Here is a 23,496-nt window from a genome sequence, read left to right as displayed (position 1 = left end):
CTTTCTCCGTCTAAAATTTTTTAACCATTTTTCTATTTTGAGATGTCTCAAGATTGGTGTCTTATTTCAAAAATGGATCATTGATATACTATTTTTTATAACATTATCAAATTATCATTTTGACATTATTAAACAAGTGCTTTAATTACGGAATATTTTTTATATTTTAACTAGCATAAATTTAAAAATTCCCTCTTATCAATACAATAAAAAAGTCTTAAAAATCTGCTATCATAAAGAGTTGGATTTCCTAAACACTCCACAAATTGAGTAAAGAATAGGTCCTGTGCTTGCTCATAATTGGGAGGGCATTAACTTAATTACAAATTTTTATTTTATATCTACAACTTCGTTACACTACTAATACAACTTATTATATGAAGGACGATAATACATTTATTTGAAGATGTAACATATATACAATATATTTATTTTAAGATTTAATACTATTACAATTTTATTTCAAGACTAAAATACCTTTATCTCGAACTTGCAATCCCAATGTGAATGATGTTGCATCCTTAATGTAAAATTTTGTGTGTGTGAGAGGCATCTGTGTGTGTGTGTATATATATAACAAAGTATGAAAATATTGTACTATAGGGTTGAATATTAAGGCTATTATAACGGTTATAGCCAATCATTTATTTATATTATTATTATACATTTGCTCATACTATGAATAAGTATATTACATTGTGACTTTGTCAAGACGATGGAGATCGGAGAGTAGACTTAACTCTTCTTAATTTTTAAATGACATGCGTTTGTCGCAATTGTTATCGTGATAATAAGCACACAAGTGTCAAGTCCTTTGGTTGGTGATAGAATTAAGAAATACCAAATATTTGGCTCCACATGCGCAACAATACATGCTAAAAATGTTTGAGCCGTTCAACTCTACATTGAATATATTGAGAGCCACGAAGAGATAATCCAAGTTTTTGGTCATCATTTTTTTATATAGACAACTAGTTATTTATTTATTTATTTTAGGCAAAGAGACAAATATGATCTTCATGTTTGTTCTATAATATTTCAGACTACAAAGCATTTTCTTTTTAGAAATTCATATTTCATTGCACGTAATCAAATGACTTTATTGAAGATTTGAACAGAATTTATTCACCATATTGATTGATCATTTATAACAAGTACAAAAAAGTAGGATCTTTCATATATTTTACTTACATGACTAAACCTAATAATTCATTTATGTAATGGGTGCAAGTCGTATGCAGCGGAATGTATTAAGAAAAGTTTTAGGTTTTGTAAAACAGATGTGTTGTTACCAATTTTACTTATTTTAGCAATTAAACAGTTAATCACATGCAGATAAAATAAAGTAAAGTATAAAGTTAGAGATGACACTAGGATTTTAGCGAGGAAACCACAGTTGATAAAATACGTCAATTGTTATGGAAAAAATCTCGTGAACTGTGCGGTCCAAAGTAAACCAATCCACTATACTTGAAACAAAATATACCGAACCTTGATTCTGGCTCACACCTTATCTATAACGACCCGAACTCGGGGGTCCGAATCGCTATCCAGGTCCTTAACCAAACCAGATGACACACTAGGGGTAAAATGGTCATTTTACAATATGAGTGGGTAATAAGACCTTAAACTAGTCAAATGAAGTCTAAAACAATTATTCTAGACATTCCATGATGTTCGAAGAGGTGTTACGGTCATCAGATATGAATACCCAAAAGTACCCCTACTCAGTTCAAGAGAAATTCCGACACTGTCCCACTAAAACGACCATAACTCTCAACATGAATGGAATTTGAGGTTGAGGTTAGTCTCTTTGGAAAGCTAAATCCAAATTCTTGAAAATGGAGTCATGAATGACCCAATTTGGGTTCTAAACGAAAAAGTTATGACCGTCCAAAGTCTAGCATTCCAAATTGTCAACTAAAGAAGGCAAAATAGTGCACTGGGGGACTTGAACCGGTTCAGTGGAGCTGAACCGGTTCAAGAAGGGCAGTTTGCCCATTCTTGAACCAAAGATCCCCCCTTGAACTGGTTCAATGGCGCTGAACCGGTTCAAGGTGTCCAGAACCTCAAAAATTCCCCAAACAACCTAAAATTGTGATCTTATGCACTTTGGCACTACTTTGGTCCCTTGGTGACCTTACTCAAAGCCCAAACCTGTTCCAAAATCTTCCATATAATGATGAAACTAACATTACCAAATGGTACAAGAATCAAATAAGGCCATACATGAGTCTAATACACCATTAAAATTAAACAAGAGTGTCATACAGCGAAAATATGGCCTTAAGGCTTTACATGGATATTGAAATCATAGTGAGACCACAAAATACAAATGAATGGTCTCAAGACCATTTCCAACCATGTGGAAGATACAAAATGTTCCCTAATACTTATTCACAACAAAATGGTTAAAATATACATCGAGCACAAAGGAGCCCAAGCCCGCCAACCAAACTAAACTGGTGGTGGATTGTCGTCCGCCACTCCTTTGCCATGACCTAAAAAATGTTAATAATAAAGGGGTGAGCATAAGCTCAGTAGGAGGTGCCTAAGACACACCTCTTGTGACTCCGTGAATCCAAACAAGGAATAGGAAAAAGAACCGGGATCATGCTATTCCCGGAAAAAATATAACCACAACATTAACAACAATAATCCAAGTCATAAACGAACCATGCCTTGCCATGGAATGCAATGTCATGCAATGTTGCTCCGCATTTCCAAAACCATCCACCACTTTTCAAACTGTTAATATAACCCGTCCCTTGGTGACTCCGCTGTGACATGAGAGAATGATTGGCTACTGTCCCTAACCCTTGGTACCTCCGCGGCGTCATTTGGGCAGTTAGCTTAACCACGCTAGGGCTTTCTCCCTTGTTCCCTCTAGGTTACATTAACTCCACGAACCTTTGGTACCTCTGCAGCGTTCGGGTTTTTCTCAAAATCACTTTAATCAAAACTTTACCCCAAAACCCCTTTTCATTCACTTCAAATCACTTTGCCCTTTTTCATGCCCAATGCCATGCATGAATGCATTATAATTCTCAAATGATATGACAAGAGGGAATTTCTTATGCAATACAAGTTAATCTCCACCATACACAAAACTTAAAGTAAATTTCAAAAGGGCAAGTAATCTACATGCTTCATATTACAAAATCTAACAAATTAACACAATAAGCATAGAATTTCATTACTTAAGCATGCTTTCCCATACAAACTCAATTAACACACATAATCATATACTCTATATACACAATTAAGTCATTCTAAAGTAAAATCAATGCAATTAAGCATGCTAGGCAACATGTGATGACCCTGGTTTTTAGGCCAGTGTGTTTTGTGATGAACCGTAAGGATGTTCCGATAAAGGATCCGAATGCGGAAGCGAAAATAGAAAACAAGACTCTAAGAAGTTAAAGTGACCTTCCATGAGGTCGTGGAACTCAACAAGAACTGATGCTGAAGCAAAAGATCGAAAATATGACAAATAAGCCCCTAGGGGCAAAATAGTTATTTTTGAAAATTATAGATTCGGGTGCCATCGAGCACACCGCTGGAAGGACAACGAAAAACTAATCAAGATGGACTCAAGAATCACATGATTCGGAGTCCGGACGAAGGAGAAACGGCATGACGACGAAAAACGGACACTTAAAGATTTAAGGGCAAACTGCTAATTATCCAAAAATATGCGGGTGTAACCGAGTACACCGTTGGATAGACGACGAAAAATTAATCAAGTTAAAAAAAAAATTCACTTGAATCGGAGTCCGGACGAAGGAGAAAAGCCCAAAAGAAAAATTGACGTCGCGGCGACCCGACGAGGGCCATGGCGCACACGGCGCCCATGCACGAGCCCACCGGCGCGCATGCCGGCGCCCAAAGACATGGCTGGAGGTAGCCCTTGGCTGCTGCTACATTTTTTTTGATCTACCCAGAACTGAGGCTTGAAACGGAGCTCAAGACGAGTTTTTCTGGAAAAACACGAAGAAGAAACCCTCTTCCCCCCTAAAATAGAGTTTTCTACTCGACAGCGCAGACGAAATCGAAAAAAACTCACTATGAAATCCCCAAAATGCCCCTAGATTAGAACTGAACAAGAGAGTTATAAAGCTGCTAAATGAAAACTGGAAGCTGAAACTTCACGAGGGATTTCCGGTACCAAGACAACATTTTCTGGAAAAACACGAAGAAGAAACCCTCCCTAAAATCATGTTTTCTATTCAACCATATCAAAAGAAGAAAATAAAACTGATGTGAAAGGTCCATAATGCCCCTAGATCAGAATATACAAAAAAAAAAAAATGCGAAATGAATTCACAAGAGGCTCAAAATACAAACGATAAGGTTTTGCCCAGAAACGACTATGCACACAAACGTAACTTACCTATTTGGACGTGCTACAATGGTCCACGACTTAAAAATACCACCGATACAAAATCCGACCCCCCAACGGGCAAAAAGGCAAAAATGGAACTTGGAATGAAAATTCGGAATCCAAAAATACAAAACGGGGTCAAATGACCGTTTGGCCCTTGGCCACACTTCATACAAGATTAATAAGACCCTATGAAAGAATGAGAATGGAATTCCCACACCCGATGCAACCATGGTGAAGCAATGACTTCCGTTTTTTCAAGATTTTCACAATATTTCATGAAGTTAAAAAGTACATAGAACACAATATAATGGTCATTGGCCTCTGGCCTCATCTCATACATATCAAATACATTGAAAGAAGTGTACTTAAGTACACATTACATACATGGAATCAAATATACATATTTTGACATATAAGTCTACAAAATGACATTTCATGCTAACATTCGCATGAAATGGAAACTTGAAAGCTACACGACATCCAAGGAATGCAAGGCGTCACGAACCAAGTCTTCGTACCTGAAATATGCCCCAGTATCGTAAGGGTGAGTAACATAAAGCTACTCGTAGGAGATGAGCATGCATCGACCTAGCATTTTACAAATTTATCACCTTAAGGTGAAACATGTTAAAGGGGCTCATGCCGCCAAACGTCTATGTCCAAGTGAGACTCGGGGTGCATCTCAAGCTACCTTAGAGTCTAAGCAACAAGAATCATGATATACATACGTGTATGAAAACGAATCATGGTTGGAATAATCCAAAGAACATGACAAGAAGAATGCTTGAGCATAGATTAACATGAATTGCATTTTCAATACAATTGAACTAGGTCTAGAGTAATCCATACAACATGACAAAAGCATATTTGAATGCAAGTTAACAAGAATCACATTATCCATGTAATTCAACAACAAAAGAGCATGTTATACAATGCAACAAGGTTTAAGTTCTCAAAGCCATCAACTTAGAATCTAAAGCACAAAATAACAGTTGTGGTTCATGCCACCTAGCGTCTATGTTATAAATGAATCAACAGGATCAATCCTAAGCTTTATTAGAACGTCAAAACACAATTTTCAATATCGATACAATTTAACCAACATTCGAACTTCTAATACAACACATAAAGCACAATTTCGCAAAGTTAATATCATGTAACTTAAAATGGAACGACAAATAAGGAACAACAAGTTACAACATCATCTAGTTATTAACTTGAAAATGAAATGCGAAATCAAACAAAGTGGATACTCGGACGTCATGTCGGATCAGACCGACAACATAATTACTTTAGGGTTACTAGCCCATGGGTAACCTCCCTATGTGCGCACTAGACTATATAGAGGGACTATCCCCCGTACTAGAACCACGTCCTAGCCATAGTCAAACAATGACATCCCCAAGTTTCCAAAATCAACAAGTTATGCAACAACGTATATATCAATAGGAATATGCAAGATAATCAACTATCTACTAAGCACAACCAAAGTTGGAAACCTATACAATACATGCTCTAAATCCACAATTAATATGATATGATGAATGTCGAATCTTCAGCGTGCGATTCGTTATACGCTATGCATGAAAGATGTTAAACACGAAGTGTGCAAATCATTACACAAGGAAACAATATATTCAATAAGGAAAACATATTATCACGAATACAAACATAGCAACTATGTTATCCAATGTTCAAAACATAACCAAATGAATATACAACAAGTCTAAGTCTATGATTTGAATATAGAAACCACTTCTAAAACACAACTAGATCATAGAGCAAATTGATAGAATTTAAATAGATAAACACAATTAAATTCTCTAGATTCCGATTCAATTCCAAATAATCTCAATTTAGTACATGTTAAAGGACATGACATGGTCATCACCTATATCCATTCTAAAACTCAATTAGGTTGTTAGAACAATAAAGTAGAACTTTAATTAAATTATGCTAATTTAATTAACAAGGTTCTAAAATTAATAGTCTCAAATTAATATATACTAGTAAACAAGTCATGGCCAACACAAATATCAAGTTAAAACCTTAATTAAGCTAATGGGACCACAAAATAGATTTTAATTAATTCTTTTAATTAAAATCTCTTGATTTTCAAACTTAACCAAATGCTCTCAAATTAACGTATGTTGGAAAACATGCCAAGAACTAATGTAATATCACATTACAAGTTTATTTCATTCAATTTAAAACCATGTGAATTAAACTTTCACTAAAGTTAAATATAAATTAAAAGTTGCAATTCTCATGCAATTAATTCCAATTTAATACATGTAAACAACTATACCTAAGCTTAATTTTCTAGCATGCCACAATACAATTCCAAGTTGTATATCACTATGAGGATTAATTAAATAAAAGGTTTCAAAACCTAATCGAATATTCCAAATCAAATATCTGTGAAGCTATATGACATGTAAATCAAGAATATCAAGTCGGAATTCAAATAGAGTGAATAGTGCACTCGGGGCAAATTAATTAATTAAATTAATTAATAATTACTAATTTTCAAAACACCTCCAATTACTTTCAAATTCAACTATGTTGGAGAGCATGCTAAGGTCTAATTTAATATGCTAACACATATTGATTTCAAACTAGTTAAGGCAATGTGAATTAATCTTTCACCTAAGATAAATATTAGGTAAAATCTTTAATACTTATTCAAATGTTCCAATTTTAATACACGACAATGAGCATATCAAGGGGCAATATAAAATCATGCTACATGTTTAAACCAAGTCATGAGCAACCGGGAAAATTAGATCCCGTACAAGAAAAATAAATAATAAAATCTCTAGATTTTATATTTAATCATGCAAACAAGTAATATAAGCATCACAAGCATGCTATATAACAAGAATTTAAACCTAGAACATCTCCTACCTCAATTTGAGATGAAAATCCCAAAGGCCCACCAAAATGGAACGGCTCCGAATCCGACGAAACTACTAGGTTTTGTCGGGGACAACGCCGTGAACATAACCCCCATGAAAGCCCCATCAAAATCATAACTTGACCTCAAAACCAAACTCAAGAAATGGTCAAAACTGAATTCTAATAAGGGGGAAAGGTAGAGCACGGCGAGGGGAACAACAAACGTTAAGGCCGAAGACTTTCCATCAAGGAAAAGTGAACCAAAAGAGGAGAGAGAAGATGGCAGCACCCCTTGGGCTGCCATGGGAGCTCCAGGTCGTGCATGAAGAGGGGAGAAGATGAAAAATGAAATATCTCACTCCCCTTTTATAGAAATCTCAAAAAGTGCCCCAAACGGGCCCCGTCAGGTCCGAAAAAGTAAAATTTGAGCAGATGCACTCAAATGGCAAAACATTGTGACTGAAAAAGATTCAAAATGATAAAATATGAACAACGAAAGAAACAGCGTCGAAAACTGAGTCCCGAACAGAAAGTTATGCCCAAAACAAGTTTGGCGCAAACCGGGGCCAAAAACCCTGAAACTGGAAAACATCGACCAGGAGGAAATTCCAAGAGTACATAACTCGACGAAATGTGAAAATGAATCTCGTACGAGGATCCAGGCTCAAAACAAGATATTTTGTAATAACTTTCATTAATTGCACAATGGCCCCTCCAAAAAGTGAAAACTGCACTTATGGCCCAGAATAAAAATATCTTCCAAAAATATTTTCTTAAAAACCCTTGAAATAAAATAGCTTCAAAATATATTTACAAAAAACACCCTAAGAAAAGAAAATAATTTCAAAGAACTTTGCATCCATGCCCCTATGGACACCGGGAGCAACCAGAGCACGTTCTTGCAAAAGTAAAGATACGTATTTCGTGGAAACCACTCAAGATGGAGATACATGAAGTCAAAAACCAACTCCGAACACAAGAAGTGTGGTTACGCCAACAAAGTGTCAAACGGGGAAAAGACAAAATAGGGAAAATGACGAAAAGTGAATAGTGTCGAAAAACGAAAAATGTGAAAATGACTCGGTCCTCAAAGGAAGTTGTCAATCCACGGAAAAGAGTCTCAAGAACCAATTCCGAGCACTCGAGATGATACTAAGCGACACGAAACAGAACTCAGAAAAGAAAATTAAACGAAAAAATTTCATTCGTAAAATTTCAGGAAAAAGGAAAGGAAGGCAAATGACTGGGTTGTTACACAACAATAACAAGGAATTAACTCATAAAGGTACAAGAATACATGGATTAGGAACCCCTACCTCAAGAAATGCAAAACCCCCCAATTTTGTGCCCCAAATTCAAAATTTCAAAGTTGGCCAAACAAGGATTTGCTCTTATCAAAATGTAGATCTTGACGCACTCTTCAATTTACAGCAAACGGCATCAACAAACTCTAAAAGATGAGAGATTAATTGGAGATTGAAGTTTTAAGTGAAAAAGAAAAGAAAAAAGCAAGAAATAGGGAGAGAGAGAGAGAGATATATATATATATATATATATATATATGATGCCGGGAGGGAGAGAATGAGGGAGAGAAGTGTGAGGCCTAAGTTGGCCTCTTGGCCACAAATATGGTAGCTGTGGGTCCCACTTTAAAAAAAAAAAACTTTTTTTTTTTCTTTTTAATTTTTACCACCAATATATATATATACACACACACATATATATACACATAATAATTCACATCCACATAAAGCACATAAAATAAAATATGAGGTACAACTAAACCCAAACAAAACTCCCGTACGCAACAATTCCGGTAGTGGGTCCCACCCGAGACCGTCCGATCCGAAAAACGTAAAAATGCCGAAATGGCAACCCTTACATTCTCAAAATTTCTAAACTCAAAGAAATGTCCCAATCTACTCTCAGACACACCCGGCACACTCTACAGTGTTCGGCACGTAAAACGAGAAAAGATGAAAATACCCTCGAAAAAAAATCTAAAAATTTCAGAATTTGGAAAATGGTAAAAATTGGAAACATTACATTATCGTTCTACCAAACACCAACTGTTGACAATCCTCTGGCTTTTCGACTCCTTGTCAAACAGCAACTTAACCTCAAGCTTATGCTTAATATTTGTAGAAGAGTAGCAGGTAGATCAGAAACATTCCACGAATGCTCCAACCCTTTCAAAGTGTGATTGCTTTTACTTCTGTTCTTCAATTGTCTGAATGATGTAAAAGAAGATCTGCTTTGTCTGATTGATGTAGATACAACTGTATACACGATCAGGATTCGAACTCCACAACTCTAACCTAACTAAGTGAATATGTGTATGTTCTAGGAAGACAACAGAAAAATCAACTGTGATTTTCTAAGAGGGATAAACTTCCTAAGGCTTAGTATAATATATGAATAATGATGTAAAGTCGTACTTCAACCAATGTATATGACATGGTTTATATAGAGGTTTGTAAAGTCCTATTCCTTCTAAAAATAACGGAAATTTCGTGTATAGGATTTGGAAGGGAAGTTGGATAAAAAAGGAATTAAACAGAACAAATAAACTTGAAACATGTTGCAATTAGGACTTCTAGAACCGGTTCCCAATCTTGGTACTGATTCCCAAAGGACAAAAAGATTTTCTCTAATCTCAGCTTCTCGTACCGGTTCCCACTTGACAAAATCCAATTTGAAATTGGATTTTCTATACTTTTGGAACTCTGAAATTATACCTTGTATGTAATCATGTCCTAAGTGGGAAACGATGTCCTAATGTGTTATTCTTTCCTTTTTGATGATTAACAATACTTTCCTCTTCTAAACAACCTCTGAATTCCGCAGTCGATGTCGAATATGGTAACTAAAATTACAACTCGACTAGGACTTGTTTTGTTACCAAAATATGCCAATTACAAAAATATATCTCACAATCTCCCCGTTTGGCAATTTCATGCCAAAACCCTAAAAACAATTTATAATCTACCCAAAGCACAAAGTAAATTACAACTATTTAATGAAACACGGAATTTGTTTATCTCTGTTCTCTTCTGCTCGTGGACAAAATTTCACCTGAAATCCTGCAGATGGATCAAGCAAAACTACCAGTGAAAGTTTAATAAAACAAGTTAAAAACTCCCCCTGAATTAATTATCCAAAAATTTTAGATTTTCTCCCTCTTCATGTAACCTTGTTCTCTCCCTTTTTGGAACAAAATTGACAAAATAAGATCAAAATATCCAAAGAGAAATAATACTTAAAATAGAGTAAACAAAGTCAACAGGAGCAGTTTAATACATGTCAAAACGTCAAACATAATATCCAAAAATATCAAGTCATAACAATGTAAAAACTGAGCAAAAAGTGATGCATGTATGATATGAACATAAAATTAAGCATCAGGATCATCTCCAGCGAATGGAACTGTAGACGTCGGAATGTCCTCATTACCATCATCAGAATCACTCCCACTGCCATCCTCATCATCATCTGCATTAGCATCTGTCTCATCATCCTCATCTCTCTCATCCTCAGCCACAAGTGATGCATCTAAAGGGGCTGGTCTGTAAACGTCCTCAAAAGTACTACCAGTCCTCTGCTCTTTAAGCAATCTAACATCTTCTTGAAGATCAATAACAGCATCCATCAATGCAATCTAATTTTGAAGAATCAGTGAGTAAAGAAGATTAGCATCAAAAGTGGTGAAAGTCCATTTAATCGGAAGATCTGAGTAACCTCAGAAAGTGATGACAAAGAAGCAGCTGAAGTCCTGCTAGCTTTCCTAGATGAAGCTCTGGTGGACTTAGACTTATTAAACGCCCTAACATCCATCTCAGACATAATCTCAATATGATGAGCACGAGGTGGAAGTGGAATATCAAACTCCCGATACAATGCCATGATGATCATAGGAAAATGAGATGATTTCTTATTTATATTGGTTTTGTAGTGTGTTACCATCAATCCATAGATAGAAGAATCAAGATGAATCATAGCATCAATAGACAAGAGATATAGTACCTCGGCACGATCTACAGAGATGACGTCATTCTTCCCGAAGTAGCTGAGATTTGAGATGGCAAATAAATTTAGAAACGTCACCTCATCTATAAGATAGCGATTTGGAATGTAGTCGAGAAACCTTGGCGAATCCAAAACACACAGCTCATTGTAGATATCTTCCCACTTCAACCCAGACTTTTCAAGTGGAAGACGATAGCCACTGCTTGTAAAACTCTTGGGAATACCAAGAATCTTTCCAATCAAATTAGTATGAACTACATATTCCTTGCCAAATAAAGAAACCTCAAAATATCTAGAGTCATAAACTTTACGAATATTTGAGTAGAAGCAGTAGACTAGGTTTGGACTGTAGGAACTAGCCATTGTGGTAAAGAACAACTGTAACGACCCGAAAATTCTAATAAAATCCTCAATTCATTCAAATCTAAATACATCAAAATACACCAGGATCATAAAAAAAAATACCCTCTTTTTATAAAAAGTCAATTTCCTCAATATACAAAAATTCTCTAAATAAATAAAATAAATCCTGCAACGCCGACTCTTCACCCTAAGCCCGTATCTAGCAATCCCTATTCACCTTCAGTACCTGAAACTGGAGGGTGGTGAGACGAGAAGTCCCAGTAGGAAAAACCATAACAAGAATTTCATAGAGGTTTAATAAAACAGCTTCACAAAATATACAATATATAAACAAAATACATATGCATTTAATAAAGACAGTTAATAAAATCATTTGAAGCAAAATCACCCCAAGCTATTCAAGGTATAGAGAATCCTACACTAAAAAGGAATTATTTTCCTCACTGGATCATTGGAGCATCAAACTTCCGGCCTCCTCTGCAAACTCTCTCGACCCTCTGTCTGTCCTCAAACTCTCTGTGCTTTCCTCTATTTTTTTCCTCTTTCTGTCTCTCAAACTCTTTCTTAATGTTCTCCTATTTTCCTTTTTCTCTTCTGTATTCACTTAGTGCACACACACACTTTATATAAAAAATTGCACCGACATAATCAACCAAACAAAAATCTAAAGTGAACCCCGCCACCACTTCCTTCCTTATCTTATCTTATCACATTCCATATACAAACAACAAAATCATCACATGCCACGTGAATAAAATCCAAAGGAAATTTTGGTCCAACAATTCAACTAGTGGACCCCACATGAAATTACCATTTAGCAAATTTTTCCTTCTTTCTTATCTCCTGTCGGCTGGCAACTCCTTTTTCAACTAATGCAATCCAAAGATATATATATATATAGATATATAGATATAAACTATATACACAAACTACACCTCCACTAAAATAACCTTAAAATAAAAAATCAAGATTAAATCAATTACTAACTTTCCTTCTTATCACTTCGGCCAGCCTGCTCCCAACAAACATATATATATATATATATATATATATATATATATATATATATATATATATATATATATAATGCAACAAATCCAAATCCATTAAACTGAACATGAATTAGTCTCCAATTTAAATTGAATAAGACCACTAAAAATCATGAAATAAATTAAAATCTTAAAAATTCGGGTTATCACAACAACCACTTGTGCTTCTCAATGAAGTCAACCAATTTTTTCCCCGGACTGTCTCTAAACTTCTTTAGGTTCACATTTCAGTCCGACTTAATTGGACCATCCTTATACACTTTAGTGTATACCTGCCAAGTATGGTCATTATAGAAGTGTTCTCTAGCAAACAGAATCTTCCCAACGTCAGATACTGAAGGATACCCATATGGTATTTTAGTAAAAGGCGAGCTAGAGCGCACAGGAGAAGTTGGAGCGTCCCTAGGAGTGGTTGAACCCTCATGTGGTTCCCGGATTGAAATTGTGGTACGCGCTCTTTTGGGAGGTGGAGGAACCACAATACCCTTACCTTTGTCCTTCTTGGATAGTCTCGGAGGCATCTTCACAACTTGTTCTTGGACAAGCTTGTTTCAAATCTTCAAAAACCCCAAAAACAACAACACATCAAGCACATATAATCCCAAGGTCTTCAAGCTTTAATAAACAAAGAGCTTCACACAAACTTAACCAATCCACTAGAAAGGTTTCAAACCCAAACTCCTCTTTTAAACTTCAAAAATCAAGCTTCAATCTTCAAATCTCAAGATCCAAGAGATGATTAATGTTTAATTTGCAATGTATGATGTGAATAATGCAAGGTTGAAACAATATATGTGAAGATATATATATATGTGAAATATAGAGTGAAAGTCTGCTCAAAATAGAGAGAGAATGGATATGTATACAACAAAACCCAATAGAACAAAAATAGTTTATTTAAACTCTAAACCCGCTGCCAAGAATCGATAGCCAAAGTAAGAACCCGTTCCCACTGGGCAGTGAGTAAAACATGGATGTGGACCACTGTGGAACCGGTACCAAACTTGTGGTACCAGTAGCCAAGCTCCAGAGACCTTGACCTTGCACTTTTGCCTCTTGAACCGGTAGGGGAAATGTGGTACCGGTAGGCCAACCACAAAATACTTTTTAGCCTAGAAATTTTTCCAGAAAATTTTTCAACTCAATTGTGATTAAATCAATGATCAAAATACCTAAAAAAACTCTAAAAACTAAAAACAACAAATCTTTTTGAATTTTATAGTTTTTCAATTTTTTTATATTTTTTATTTTAAAATAAAATTAAGAAATAATCATTGAGCAGTCATTGACTGTCTTTCAAGTCCACACCTGATCCAATTTTCCAGAAAAATTGTCAGAGATATCTATGAACACAAATTTTTGATTCCACAGAGTATTCAATCAATTTCAATTCTCAAGAAATAATCACAACACGAATTTTAACTTGCAAATTTTAATGAATTAGGTAGAAATCAATCTAGCAAGTTCAAGTGTGTGTGTGCAATCCATCTCATCAATTTTCAATCAATTATCAATAAATTATTGTCTAAAACATATTAATCAAAAAACATCAAGATAAAATTAACTTTGAGCAATTTTCTAAGTAAGGTGGCTTTCGCTCTAAAGAGCAGACAGCAATTCCCCAATTCAACTTATCTCCTCCACTTCAAAGTGTCATGGGAGCTTTCGAACACATCTTAATAGATAGCTTTTTCCTAAACAAAGAATTTAGCAAAATTTATTTTTTTTTATATTTTTCTTTTCCTTTTTCAAGTTGAATTTATTCACCTTTTTTTTTTTTTAAAGCTCCTATTTTTTTTAGACAATAACCTTTATAACTTTTGTGATCAATATACCTTAGTCAACAATTCAAAGATTTTCAATCAAATTTTTCAGATTTGGACTAGTGCACAACAGGTTATGAACTTAAGAGATTCAAATCTAAAAATCCTTTAATTAATGCAAATCAATTTTCATTGTTTAGATTACAAACCAAGAATCTATTTTGAATAAAAAATCATGTGTCCAAATTTGCATTCAAAGATAGATCATAAATTCAATGGAAGAATTTTCTCAAATATATCATGAAGACTATGATCTGAAACTCAAACCTAAACAAAACCCTAGTAAGTGATCCAATGGCAACAAAATTTTCTTTTAAACACAAATCATAATCACTAAAATTCACAAGACTCAGTTTGAAGGTGAAGTCCTTTTGGAAACTTGTTCCAAGGACTCAACAGGCACATAATTGATCAAACCAGACTTTTTGATCCATATAGCTCTCACTCTCACTTGCTAAAATTCTTTTTCACTCTTTACCTCTTTCTTAGACAAATTTTCAGCTCTAGAAATCTCAGGTGACACTGTTGACCTTAAGGATTTCATCTAATGACAATCTAGCTGTTTTGATGATAACAAACCATTAATGATGTTTATGGACTAATGTTCACATTGAGTGTTGTAGATGATTCACATTCAAAGAAGAACCTCAATGAAGATCATAAAGACCATTCCAAGAATTCTATTACTCAAGATCACATCTATGGAAAGCAAAGGAGACAAAGAAGACATGAAGTTGAAAGGAACCAAATGCAAAGTCCATCCAAAGATAGCTTGGACATCAATGATCAAGAAAGCAACTCAAAGAAAGGAAGGATACTTCAAAGCCTAAATGATCATGGACAAAGCTTGAAGAAAGGGGTAAATAGCTTGGTGAGTGCTAGCTTAAATTGTAAAGTTATTTTTGAAGTAACTTCATTTGAAAACTCATCTCTATAGGACCATGCATATTATATCATCATATCCATTAGCAATTGACTATGCGCTTCATTCATATACAATTGACATATGGAGTCTTTAATAAAGAGTGAGTTAGTTTAAGCTTGCATAAGCTTTGAAAGAAGTCATCACTTGTGCTAGAAATGCTAAGACCATGCACATTAATCATAATATATATTTTGGTCTCTATAAAGAAAAGGAAAAAGCATTGAAATTAAATTTTCACCTTTAAAGCCCTTGTTACCACAATTTGGTAAATGACTGTAGGACACAATGCACTAGAAATTTATCATCTTCATATGTCCCTAGACTCTTAGAAACAGGTCTTGAACTAAATTGAACCATTCATCAAAGTCCTAGGTGCTAGAAAGATGGATATCTCAAAAGAAGCATTTTTTAGCCCACAAAAATTTCAGACCAGCCTGTACTAAAACTGCTATAACTATTTTTGTAGTTGGATTTTTTAAGTAAGGCTAGGTTCATTAGAAATCTGACTTCAAGCCCTTGAGTTTAGACTCAAATTTCACCTAGAAAGGATTTGAATTGAATGAGATATGAGCATTACAAGATGCATGTTCCTAGTCTACGAAATTCCTGACCAGGTTGCACTAAAATGGCCATAACCATTTTTGTGGTTGGAATTTTTGAGTAAGGCCTGTGGAATTAGAAGGCTGACTTCAAGGCAATAAATTTAGACTCAAATTTCACCTCATTTGGAGTAAAATGGACTGAGTTATATCCATTTGAAGTCATGTTCTTTTCTGTCCAAATAGCAAAAATCCAAGCTGAAGCTCACACACGTCGACCGGTTTGACACACATGTTGACCGGTATCTAGGCAATAGCAAATGTCCAAATAGAGCTCAGTAGATGTCGACTGGTTTGCAAGAGATGTCGACTTGTTTGTAAGAGATGTCGACTGGTTTGCAAAATCATCAACCGGTTCAAGCCAAGATGTCAACCGGTTTATCCACATGTCGACCGGTTTGGTCGCAGCTCTGCAAATTCAAATTTCCAATGGGCGTTTTAACCATTTGACTTCATGGGACTTTACCATTATGCCCCCAAATGGCTATATTCTTCCAAGGACCTATAAATACACATTGTATACACATTATGGATATGCAAGAGAGCTATAGAGAGACTTCCCTTTAGGGATGAAAATTGTCTATCATTCTTGATAGAAATATCTTCCAGGAATCACATTGAAGCACCCATTTTATATCATTCATGTGATTCATCTTGCAAACTTAGAGTTGAGCTTTCATTTGATTATTTCATTTGTAACTCTAAGTATGAGAGCTTTCATTTGTATATTTGTTTATTTGAGAGACATTCATTGTAAGCTGCATTATATATCCATTCTTGAGAGAAGAAGACCAAGAGGTTCTCTTGGCAAGGGAAAACTTGTTTAAGTGATAAGCGCCGAATATTGTATATTCAAGCGCCCTAAATTACATTAACAAAGTCCAGTTATTAATTATTTTATGTAGATTAACTCCATTTGCATGTTTTTATGCATTTTCAGGTTGAAGTGCAAAAAGGAAGCAAAAATGAGGCCTTGTGGAATTTTGAACAAAAAGGATGCCATTTCTGAATTTCTGGCAGCAGTGATCCTGACTTTTGTTGCCATTTTCGACCTAGAAAACTCAAGAACTAGACTTCCATCATAACATGAAAGATTTAGATCTCTGAATCAGCTTTCCAAATCTTCAAGTGGTTCATCATTCGGAGTTCGGAGCAGAGAGTTATGATCTTCATAATAGAGGTGCGCAGAACTGCCAGGCAGCACTGATGTACTGCCTTTCTCCCCATTTTCGACCAACCAGACTTGAGAATTGGGTCTTCATCAAAACATAAAGTTTTTAAAGCACTGAATCAGCTCTCCAAATATTCAAACAGATCATCATTCGGAGTTCAGGACACAAAGTTATAGCAGTTTTCCCAAAATAGGTCAGCACTGAGCAAAAGGAGCATGTTGCACATTGCACTAAGTTAGAGTGCTCGAGATCACCAAGTGAGTGCTCGAAAATTAGGCAGAATGCCCTTCAGAAATGGCTCATTTCAGCCCACTTGCACATTGGTTTCCTCAATGCCATCTTCCTTCTTTATGAAGTGGTTGGAGGTGTTCCTTGGAGGAGAGAGGGTGTTGTTGGAGCATAAAAAGCTACCCAAGGGCCACACATTAGGAATCTTTGATTTTTAGCAAGATAAAGGAGAGAGAAGAGAGCAAGAAGAAGAGGGTTCTTGGAGCAAAAGGAAGGGAGCTCGAAAATGGAGGAAAAGGGCAAGCTTCTTCCTTCTCCTAGCTCACTCATGGGTAACTAAACCTCATCTAGGGAGGTGATGAAGCCTCCCCTTATGTTCATGTTCTAGATTAGGTTCTATTTTGGGGATTATAATGTATAAACTTTGGTCTTTTCATAGTTTAAGAGCTTATTGCTTCTTGTAATGAATATTCATGTTTAAATGATTGATGCGAGTTATTTAGCTTGTCTTGATGATTCTTGCATTAGTCTTATTGCTTTTATTTTCATAGTGACAATGAAGATATTAACTATGAATGGTTTTCAAGGCATGTTAATTTTGAAACTTGATATTCCATTGCTTAGGTACCTCCTTTGATGGACTATGCTTGATTCTTACTTTCATGTGCTTCATCATTTGATTGAATGCTTGATGGTCTTTTGCTTAAGTTAATGTATTTGATACTACACCCTAGTCTAGGTAGTCCAAATGTGTTGTCTTTTGATAGACCATTCTTGTTTTAATCTCATGAACTTTTTATTGGTTATGAAGCAACTATGTGTTGCTACATAATTCTTGATCATTGCTTATATAGTGTTTATCCCCAATTTAGTCTTGATTTAGCATGTATTTAGGGCGTAGGTGGATTCACTTCTCTAGTTTCCCCTTTTATTATCTCTAACTCTCATTTACTAGCACTACTATTTTATGCATTCTAAGTTCTAAGTTTAAGTGACAAACAACCAAAACCCTCTATAAACCCATTATCATTCTAAGAACAATTCTAGACACTTAGGTTGCCATAGACTAGCGCAGTCCCAGTGGTTCGACTTACCCGACCAATAGCCCTATTTTACAATGATTCGTGCTATTGCGAAGGTTGATGTTTAACCATTTTTATGTTGTAAGATTCTAGGGACTTGACTCTTGCCGTGGGAACGCTAGCAAAGTGTAAGTCTAGAGGACCCTAGGTAAGCTTCTTGACCTTTTAGTTTCGCATGGTTATATTTTGTGCATGTGTTAAGCTTAGAAGTAGTTAATTTATTTACATGCCCTTGTTGAGGCTATATTATTGTTTTAATTTTGTGTTCAAGCATCGGTCCTTGTCGTGGCCATTTATTTTCTGTCTTGATAATTGAGGAGAAAGGGAACATTGTATGTGGAGTTGATGATAAAGATTTGTTGTGATGCTGTTGTTGTGAATTGTTGATGTTTGGCCGTAGGTCACTCTCTCTTCCCACACTTGACTCGCCTATTGATATAAATTCACTTGAAAGAACTCTTAGACGGAACCTTAGGGAACCCACTCTTACAAGGGACCTTGAAACTGAATTCAATATAATGGGGGATAACGTAGGAAATCCGGGGAATGAACGCGTTGAAATTCCTAATGTAGAACCAATGACTCTTAGAGATCATTTCATTCCTACCACCTATGCTTCTCCTTCTTGTATAGTGATGCCAAACATCGATGCAGCTCAATATGAGATCAAGTCTAGTACCATTCAAATGCTTCCATCATTTCATGGCTTTGATAATGAAGATCCATATAAGCATTTTGATGAGTTCCTTGAAATCTGTTCGACCATCCGGTTGAGAGGTTTTCCGGACAATGCACTTCATCTCCATCTTTTCCCATTCTCCCTAAAGGATAGGGCAAAATATTGGTTGAACTCCCTCGCTCCCAACTCTATTACTTCTTGGGCTCAATTGCAACAAGAATTTCTTAAGAAGTACTATCCGGTGAGTAAAACCAACCAAATGAGGCGTTCCATTCTAAGCTTTTCTCAAGTTGATGGAGAACAACTCCACGAGACTTGGGAAAGGCTACAAGATCTTCTTCAAAAATGTCCTCATCATTTGATCCCAAAATGGCAATTAGTGCAAGCTTTCTATGCTGGCTTGACCGAAACCCATAGATTCATGGTTGATTCTTCTTGTGGTGGGATGTTCATGTCCAAGAATGCGAATGAGGCTTGGACCTTACTTGAGAATTTGAGTGAAAATTCACTTCAACACAATTCTCGTAGGGCTCCGACCGCAACCACTCCAAACAACACCAACCCTTGTCAACCAAAGTCAATACGGGAGGAATCATCTCAAGTGGATGCCATCGCTCATAAATTCTACCAATTGATGGCACCACATCTTCCTCCTTCATTGTCTCAAAATTCGGCAAGTTCAGTTCGTGCTTCTTGTACTAGTCCATTCCATCTCTCGGAAGATTGCCCCACACCGGAGCAATTTCCTAGTCCCAACCAAGAGCAAGCTAATGCCATGTTCTCGCGGCCCGGGAACAATCCATATTCCAACACCTACAATCCGGGTTGGCGAGATCATCCGAATTTCTCGTGGCGGCAACAAGCCCCACAGAATTCCCAATTCTAAAACCAAGGGCGGCAAAATCAGCCCTCTTCTCAATATCAAGGTAGACCTTTCCAAGCCTCTTCAAGCTACCGTCCTCCTTACAATCCAAATGTCTCTAATCAACCTCCTGTGTGTCCAACTGACGAGATAGTAGCTGCAAACAAGCAAATGATGGAATCATTAAATAAGCAAATAATGGATGCCAACAAGCAACTCTTGACATCCTTGCAGCCTACTCTCCAAATGGTTCACTCTCATACTCAATCCATAGCTAATCTCGAAAATCAAGTGGGCCAAATAGCTAACTCGGTGAATCAATTGCTTCAAAAGGACAAGGGCAAGCTTCCCTCTCAACCTTTTGAAAATCCTAGAGGAATGCATGTGATTGACGAAACCCCTCCTCCGAGTGGGCCGACTCATAAACAAGTTCAAGCTATCACCACCCTTCGGAGTGGTAGAGTGGTTGACAACAAGGTCGATGGAGACAAAAGTGAGGAAGTTTCTCCGTTGAAAAATCCAAATTCAAGCTCTTCTAATCCAAATTCTTGTCCCAATACCATTCACGGAAATCCCACACATATCTCCCCAAATGTGGAAACTACTTATGAGCCAAAAGCTCCGTTTCCTCAACGTCTTCAAGAGTCGACACATTTTGGGAACAAGAATTGTAAAATTCAAGACATGTGGGAAGTTTTCAAGCAAGTGAAGATTAATTTGCCCCTGTTGGATGCTATCAAGCAAATCCCTCCCTATGCAAAATTTCTCAAAGATTTGTGCACTCAAAAGCGCACTTCTAAAAATCATTTGCCAAAAAAAGTGAGGTTGACTGAAAATGTTAGTGCTATCATTCAGCACAGCACTCCCCCGAAGTATAAGGATCCGGGTGCCCCCACAATCTCGTGCGTCATTGGTGACAGCAAAATCGAGAGGGCCCTCCTTGACTTAGGAGCTAGTGTGAATTTAATTCCATACTCGGTCTACCTACAACTTGGTTTGGGAGATCTTAAGCCGACTTCCGTGGTTTTGCAACTTGCCGATAGATCGGTCAAGCATCCACGAGGTATTCTTGAGGACGTTATCATCAAAGTGGACAAATTCTACTTCCCGGTAGATTTTGTGGTTCTTGATACGGAACCAGTCCATGACCCAAAAAAGCACATTCCCGTGATCCTTGGTAGGCCATTTTTAGCCACGGCTAATGCATCAATTAATTGCCGAACCGGGGTGATGGACATTGCTTTTGGAAATATGCAAGTCAAACTCCACATCTTTCATGCAACTCAACATCCCTCCAATGAGGATGATTGTTTTCTTGTGGATGTCATTGATGAAGTGGTCAAAGAATCTCTCCCCTTCATCCTAAGCAAAGATCCCCTTGAAACTTGCATGTCCCATTTTGACTTCTCAAACTTTGATGTTGATCAAGCCATTCAAGAAGTCAATTCCTTGCTTGATATTAATGCTATCATGGATGTACCTCCTTAGAAAATTCCAAAATAACCACTTCCCCAACTTTCCACCACTCCTCCGGTCCCATCATTGTTATCTCCGCCACAACTTGAGCTTAAGCCGCTCCCGGCCCATCTCAAGTATGTGTTCCTTGGTCCAAAGCAAACCCTTCCGGTCATTATTGCCTCGGACCTTCAAAAAGACCAAGAGACCAACCTTTTAGCGGTGCTCCAAGAGCATAAAGAAGCTATTGGTTGGACAGTGGCGGATTTGAAAGGAATTGACCCCTCCATTTGTATGCACCGCATTCATATGGAGGATGACGCAAAGCCTACTAGAGAGGTCCAGCGCCGGTTAAATCCAAACATGAAGGAAGTGGTCATAAAAGAGGTGATCAAATTGCTAGATGCGGGAATCATCTATCCTATCTCTGATAGCAAGTGGGTGAGCCCCACACAAGTTGTCCCCAAGAAATCCTGGCTCACCGTTGTTGAAAATTCAGCGGGCGAGCTCGTGCCACAATGAACCACCACCGGGTGGCGTGTGTGCATTAACTATCGTAAACTCAACTCATCAATTAGGAAGGATCATTTCCCACTCCCATTTATTGATCAAATCCTAGAAAGGTTTGCCGGCCAAAGCTTCTATTATTTTCTTGATGGTTATTCCGGCTATAACCAAGTGGCCATCGCCCCCCAAGATCAAGAGAAAACAACATTCACATGTCCCTTTGGTACTTTTGCTAATCGACACATGCCTTTTGGTCTATGCAATGCACCGGCAACGTTCCAAAGGTGCATGATGTCCATATTCTCCGATATGGTTGAAAGGTTCTTGGAAGTTTTCATGGATGATTTTTCCGTATTTGGCTCCTCCTTTGACTCGTGTCTCAAAAATTTATCTCTTGTGCTCCAAAGATGCAAAGAGACGAATCTCATTCTAAGTTGGGAGAAAAGCCACTTTATGGTCCAAGAAGGCATTGTTTTAGGACATGTCATTCTAAGCGGGGAATCGAGGTAGACAAGGCCAAAGTTGAGTTAATCTCTAATCTTCCTCCTCCGAATTCCGTCCGTCAAATCCGTTCTTTTCTTGGCCATGCCGGATTCTATCGTCGCTTCATCAAAGATTTTAGCAAAATCTCACGGCCCTTGTGTAATCTCTTAGCCAAGGATGTTCCGTTCAATTTTGATGACGCTTGCATGGAAGCTTTCATCAAACTTCGCATTCTCCTCTCCTCTGCCCCGATCATGAAACCCCCTAATTGGTCTCTTCCCTTTGAGATCATGTGTGATGCATCCGACTATGCATTAGGGGCGGTTTTGGGCCAACGTGTGGATAAACTTCCGCATGTCATTTATTATGCTAGCAAAACTCTCTGCGATGCCCAATTGAACTACACCACCACTGAAAAAGAATTGCTAGCTGTGGTGTATGCCTTGGATAAATTTCGCTCCTATCTTCTTGGCTCCAAGGTCATCGTCTTTTCAGATCATGCCGCTCTTAGGCATTTGTTAGCGAAAAAAGAGACAAAACCCCGCTTAATTCGATGGATCCTCTTACTTCAAGAGTTTGACATTGACATCCGGGACAAAAAAGGGACCGACAATGTTGTCGCCGATCATCTCTCTCGCTTACTTATTGAGAAATCTTCAGAATTTGCAGCCATCCGTGATTCCTTTCCGGATGAGCAACTTCTTCAAGTTTCACATTCTACTCTTCCATGGTTTGCGGATATTGTCAATTATCTTGCGGTTGGCAAAATTCCAGCTCATTGGTCCAAACAAGAGAGGGACCGGTTTTTCTCCCAAGTCAAGCATTTCTTTTGGGAAGATCCGGAACTATTCAAGTATTGCCAGGACCAAATCATCCGGCGATGTATTCCTGAAACCGAGGCCACAAGCATTTTAAATTTTTGCCATACTCTTGCTTGTGGAGGCCATTTCAGTGCCAA

Source organism: Cornus florida, unplaced genomic scaffold (genome assembly GCF_030987335.1).
Source record: "Cornus florida cultivar Cherokee Brave unplaced genomic scaffold, ASM3098733v1 CherokeeBrave_3.0.0_Hap2_Chr11, whole genome shotgun sequence".
Taxonomy (NCBI): Eukaryota; Viridiplantae; Streptophyta; class Magnoliopsida; order Cornales; family Cornaceae; genus Cornus; species Cornus florida.
This window is presented reverse-complemented; position numbering follows the sequence as displayed.